This window comes from Mus musculus, chromosome 17, assembly GCF_000001635.26.
Source record: "Mus musculus strain C57BL/6J chromosome 17, GRCm38.p6 C57BL/6J".
Taxonomy (NCBI): Eukaryota; Metazoa; Chordata; class Mammalia; order Rodentia; family Muridae; genus Mus; species Mus musculus.
The window spans coordinates 29,982,835-29,988,973 of record NC_000083.6 but is presented as its reverse complement, the minus strand read 5'-3'; the positions used below and the strand labels follow the sequence as shown (position 1 = coordinate 29,988,973).

The window sequence follows — 6,139 nt, the reverse complement described above, 5'->3', positions numbered from 1 at the left end:
CTGAGAAATTGAGAGAACCCTAGGTGAGGGTAGTTCCTTCATCAAATTCACTAACTCCACCCCCTTTCTTTTGTGAGGTTTCTCCCTCAGTCAATCACCACCTTAGTTTTGGAGACAGGGTCTCTCTGAATCTAGGGCTCACAGATTTAGCTTGGCTTGGCCAGCAAGCCTAGAAGACCACCCTGTCTCTGCCTCCTATGCTGGGATTGGCTTGCTCTTCTTCAAGATGGGTGCTAGATCCGAACTCGGGTCTTCATCCTTTCAGGACAAGCGCTCTACTGATGGAGCCTCATGGTCTCCGAACTCTTAACTGTAGACACTGAAACCCAGTTGCGTTCCAAGGCCCACCAAGGGTAGTTTGTTTATCCCTGTATGGCCCAGACTCCTGCGAAGCCTTCCGAACACGTGGCCAACACTCAACTAGTACACGATGTATTCAAATCTAATTAAAAGATGGCTTTGGGTAAGTGGAGGCTTCCTGGGGCTAGTAGGAGACCTGAAACAGAAAGAGGAGTTATTTAAGGAGGCAGAAGAGAGCTGCAAGGTGACTGCAGCTGGCCCCGTGGGCTGTGTCCTTAGACTGAGCCAAGCTTTGGGCTTCCCCTCTCCCTGCCTCAGGGAGGCCAGTGGGGCAGGCAAAGGCTGGTATCACCATCCATCACAGCGTGACAGCCCGAGGGAGCACAGGGCCCATTCCGGAGGACACTTTCAATCAACTTTGGTTCAGCTTATTCCCTCTGAATGACTCTGGGATGTAAATAAAATTAAGTCAATGCTACTGCGTTTGTCTCTAGCTGGGGTGATAATGGGCTGGAGAGATGCTGCTGCCACTGAGGACCGCAGTTTAAACAAACAGCAGCCTGGTGGGCTTTTCGACTATTGGCACTGGGGGAAACAGCCAAGTACTGTCTGGTACCTGCAGCCACATGTGCCTCAGGGTGACTAGGAATAGAGAACCAACACACAATAAGCTTCCTCCTCCTCTTCTATCTCCTCCTCCTCTTCTTCCTCTTCCTCCTCCTTTGTCTTCTCCTTCTTTTCTTCCTCTTCCTCTTCCTCTTCCTCCTCCTCCTCCTTCTTTTGGGTTTTCAAGGCAGGGTCTCTGTGTAGCCCTGGTTGTTCTGAAACTCAGGATGCTGCCTGCTTCTGCCTCCTGGGTGCTAAGATTAAAATGTGCATACTACCACCACCATTCAGGTTTCAACACAGAATCTTAAACTTAACTTTAAAACACCATCAGAAGCCGGGCGTGGTGGCGCACGCCTTTAATCCCAGCACTCGGGAGGCAGAGGCAGGCGGATTTCTGAGTTCGAGGCCAGCCTGGTCTACAAAGTGAGCTCCAGGACAGCCAGGGCTATACAGAGAAACCCTGTCTCGAAAAACCAAAAAAAAACCCAAAAAAAAAAAAAAAAAAAAACACCATCAGAGTTTTAAATGATTTTTATATATTTTGTAACTCAGTTGCATGATTGTGTGTGTGTGTGTGTGTGTGTGTGTGTTTGATTGGTTAGTTGTTGTTGTTGGCTGGTTGGTTGGTTTGATTTTTTTTTTTTTTTTTTTTTTTTTTTGGTTTTTCGAGACAGGGTTTTTCTGTGTAGCCCTGGCTGTCCTGGAAACTCACTCTGTAGACCAGGCTGGCCTCGAACTCAGAAATCCCCCTGCCTCTGCCTCCCGAGTGCTGGGAAAGGCATGCACCACCACTGCCCAGCTGGTTTGATTTTTTTTGGGTTGGGTTTCCATCTCTACAACAGCTATGCCTGTTCTGAAACTCACTATGTAGACGATGGTGGCCTTGAACTCAGAGATCCACCTGCCTCTGCCTCACTCCCGAGTGCTGGGATTATTTTGCATGAGTGGATCTTGAATGAGTGTCTACTTGGAGCTGACGCTGTCTGCCACATTGTCAAACGGATGGACATGCCCTGTAGCCATCAGTTGTGGGGGCTGGGAGCTTATATCACTACCGGTCTCCCTCTGTGTCAGACTTACTCTATATGGGTGGCCTCTCTACTCTCCACGGATACCCCATGTCCCTGGAGGCAGGGCCCACTCGGAAGAACTGGGTTACATAATTGATGGTCATGGCACAAGGCTTTGGGCCTCGGTCTTTGCTTCCTGGTCCACAGAGACGTACACAAGCTCAAGTTCTCTCTGCCACAAGTGCTGGAGGCTCACACACCAGACTCTCCCCACCCCGACAGACTGTGCCCTCTAAACCCAGAGCGAAAAATTAGCTCTTCCTCTCTTAAAGTGCTTCCTTTTTTTTGTTGTTGTTGTTTGTTTTTTGTTTTGTTTTGTTTTCGAGGCAGGGTTTCTCTGTGTAGCCCTGGCTGTCCTGGAACTCACTCTGTTAGACCAGACTGGCCTTGAACTCAGAAATGCACTTGCCTCTGCCTCCCAAGTGCTAGGATTAAAGGCATATGCCACCACTGCCAGGCTAAATTGCTTCTTTTAGTTTCTTAAGACTTATTTTTATTTTTCTGCCTCTCTCCACGTGTACCATGTGTATAGGTGTCCATAGAGGCCAGAAGAAGGACTCAGATCCCTGGTGCTGGAGTTACAGGTAGTCTGTGAGCCACCCTCATCCCCTCCCCTCCCTACCCCCCCCCCCATGTCAGTGCTGGGATTTGAACTCAGGACACACACACATACACACACACACACACACACACACACACACATGGCAGGGGAGGGAGGAGACACAGACACAGACACACAGACACAGACACAGACACAGACACAGACACAGACACAGACACAGACACAGACACAGACACAGACACAGACACAGACACAGACACAGACACAGAGAGATCTCCTAACCCTGTTCTGATGGGATTACATCAAGTCTCAATAGACTGTGATTCTCTCTGCCCACAGGACACTGCCCTCTGACTCTGTCTTTCCAAAACTAAGGTCCAGAGACAGAAGGAAGAAAGAAAAGAAGGGAATAAGGAAAAAAGGAAGTAAGGAAGGGAGGGAGGGAGAGAGGGAGGGAGGGAGGGAGGGAGGGAGGGAGGGAGGGAGGAAGGGAGGGATGAAGGCAGTCCTCAGGATTTCTTCCCAGACAGAGCTGCCTCAGTTAGAGGCCTCAATAGATTATGATTCCCCAGATAGGAAGACAATTCAGTCAGTCCAAGGAGAGAGTCCATTAACAAAGACATTCCGGAGCAGAGGCAATTTTCCAATAGAAACATCCTCCACTCCTGGAATTTGCCCTGATGAGAGGACAGGGCCAAGGCCCCACCCCCATGCCCTCTCACCTCTCCCTTCAGCCATCTCCGTTTACAGAAGGAACTGTGGGAAAATAATCCTGTGATTTTTAACTCTATTTATAAATCTCTTCAAGCTTTCATGTGGCTCAGAAGAAAGCCTGGCCAGAACATTCCAGATCACAGAGGAAATCAAAGGACATGCTTATATTCACGGGACAAAGCCTGAGGACAGAAGTCTCCCGGGACCCTGGGGTGAGGTCGTGGATTCGAAATCACACACACAAAAAATTAAATTAAATTAAAGTCACACCTTACCTCCTGTCCTGGAAGTCCCACCAATCTGATTGGTGTGCATGCCTAAGTCTGTCCCTGGCAGGATTTCTGACTTTTGGGGCCAGTTGAAAAAACATGATCTTAAAGTACATTTGCAACCTGAAGAATGCCCATTGGCAGCGTCCTGCCATCTGCCAATGTCTGGGGCATCGTCATCCGTGGGCTGTGGAAGTGATACCTGGCTGCTGGGTTCTCTAGCTTAGTAGATGTGATCTGACTGCTCTAATGCTCTGAGACCCTGGACTCAGTCCTCCCCTGCCCACACCGCCCCGGCGAATTCTGCTATACTAGAGCATCTTTGGGCAGAAACTGACAGGCACAGATGGGTGAGGGCTGCCTGCACTTACTCACGGTTCTTCACTTCATCTGTCAGTGATGTTTCCCAGCACAGCCTGCCCCAACCAGGTATTGGAGGGTGGTAGTATTCTGTCTAAACTCCACCCCACAGTTACCTGGCAACAGCCAGGTAGGCTTGACCCACTATAAGAGAGGCTGCTTGACCTCTCCTCCCTCTTTTTGCGTCTCTCTTGTTCTCTTGCTCTCCTGCTCTCTTGGTCTTCCTCTTTCTTTCCCCCTCTCCATGCTCATAGCCGACCTCTACTTCTCTACTCTCTCCCTCTCTTCCTTTCTCTGCCTCTACTACTCTCTTAACTCCCCTCCCCGTGCCCTGAATATCTATTCTATACCACAGCATCGAGTGGCTGGTTCCTCAGGAAGGGATGCCTTGGCATGAGCCCACTGAGACACTCCCTTCCCCCACACCTCACCACACTTCCATAGAACATAACACATACAAACCACTTTTTAAAAAAGATTTATTTTTATTTATATGAGTACACTGTAGCTGTCTTCAGACACACCAGAAGAGGGAATCAGATCTCATTACAGATGGTTATGAGTCTCCATGTGGTTGCTGGGAATTGAGCTCAGGACCTTTGGAAGAGCAGTCAGTGCTCTTAACCACTGAGCCATCTCTCCAGCACGCTCTTTATCTTTTTTATAAACACATCAGAGGGGGGACTTGTCTAGCCCACTCTGTGTGTCACCAGGCTGTCAATGGACGCCCCAGAGATCTATCCCCTTCTCTGTGAATCTCTATGTGCAAGATTCACAGCAGAAGCCCCAGCAGATGCCTGCCTGTCCTTCTTGCCGCAGCCCTCAGCTCAGGGCTCTGCTTGGCACACAGAGAAGCTTCCTGGGCTTCCCCCACACAGTCCAGGAGTTCTGGAAGTGGCTGGGATGAGAGCTGGAAAGAAAGAGCCCTAGAAGGCTTTCTAGAGCCTTCTGTAGAGCTACATCTTTGGTGTGCAATGGCTGCAAACAGCAGCCTCCTTGGTAGTGTATGTAGCCTGTTGTCAATATGGGTTGCCTCAAGGAACCTTGGAGACAATTTTCTGGCAGTTGATAATCAAGTCTCTGATCACAGTGCGTCCCTGATCAGGTATGTGTGGTGCCTTTGGGAAGCCCCAGGGCACAGTGTTCAGGGTTCACATTGGCCAGGTCATCCTGTCCATCCCTACCAAGTTGCAGAACAAGGAACATGTGATTGAGGCTCTGCGCAGAGCCAAGTTCAAGATCTCTGGCTGCCAGAAGATCCACATCTCAAAGTAGTAGGGCTTCACCAAGTTTAATGCAGATGAGTTTGAAGACTTGGTTGCTGCAAATCAGCTCATTCCTGATGGCTGTAGTGTCAAATATGTCCCCAGTCGTGGTCCTCTGGACAAGTGAAGAGCCCTGAATTCCTGAAGGCTTTCACAGTGCTCTCCTATACCCTACCAAATCATGTTCAATAAAAAAAAAATCTCTCATCAAGTCCGCTTTAAAAAAAAAGGTCATTCAGGACAAACAGGATAAAATAAGTCTCCCTCTGTCCATGGCACTAATCTCTCACCCTGTCTCTCCAAACTCAAGGGTGAAGGGCCTTCCCTCCAACATGCAGCGTTACCACCACACAGATAGTGCTGAGCCTGGCTGCTGAGCCAGCATCTCTTCTTTAGCTCTGATGGACGATAAATGATTGGACAGGTGTGTGTGTGTGTGTGTGTGTGTGTGTGTGTGTGTGCACGAATGTGTGCACATGAATGCACACACTAAACAGATGGGAGAGATGAAGCAGACATAAACAGGATGGAACAGGAGGCAGAGCGAAAGAAAGACAGATAGGAAAACTCGATAAGGGAGCTGGAGAGAAGGCTCAAAAATTGAGATCACTGGCTGCTCTTCCAGAAGATTCCCTGTACGCACATGAAGGTCCACAACTGATGCCTTCCTCTGGCCTGAGGGCACGAGGACCACAAGCAGTGCACAGATATGCATGCAGGCAAAACACCCACCCATACACGTAAAAAAAAAAACAAAAACAAAAACAAACAAACAAACAAACAAAAAAACAAGAAAACCAAAGGTCCACTGAGACAGGAAGACAGAAGAGGTTAGGAGGTGATCTGAATAAAATGAGATTCTCACCAAGACCTGGGAGAGCCAGAAGAGCCAGGTTGGGGCTTATCCCCTCTCCATGCCTTGGTTCCCTCACCTGTAACATAGGGACAAAGCTGGGACTTAACCTTACAGGGGTGTTGTAGTAGCTTGAT

The 6,139-nt window shown here is 49.0% G+C and overlaps 1 pseudogene; it reads left to right on the top strand.

The window, feature by feature from the left end:
- Window positions 1–4,832: 4,832 nt before the first annotated feature.
- Gm22327 lies at window positions 4,833–4,940 on the top strand (annotated as a pseudogene).
- The last annotated feature ends 1,199 nt before the right edge of the window (window positions 4,941–6,139 follow it).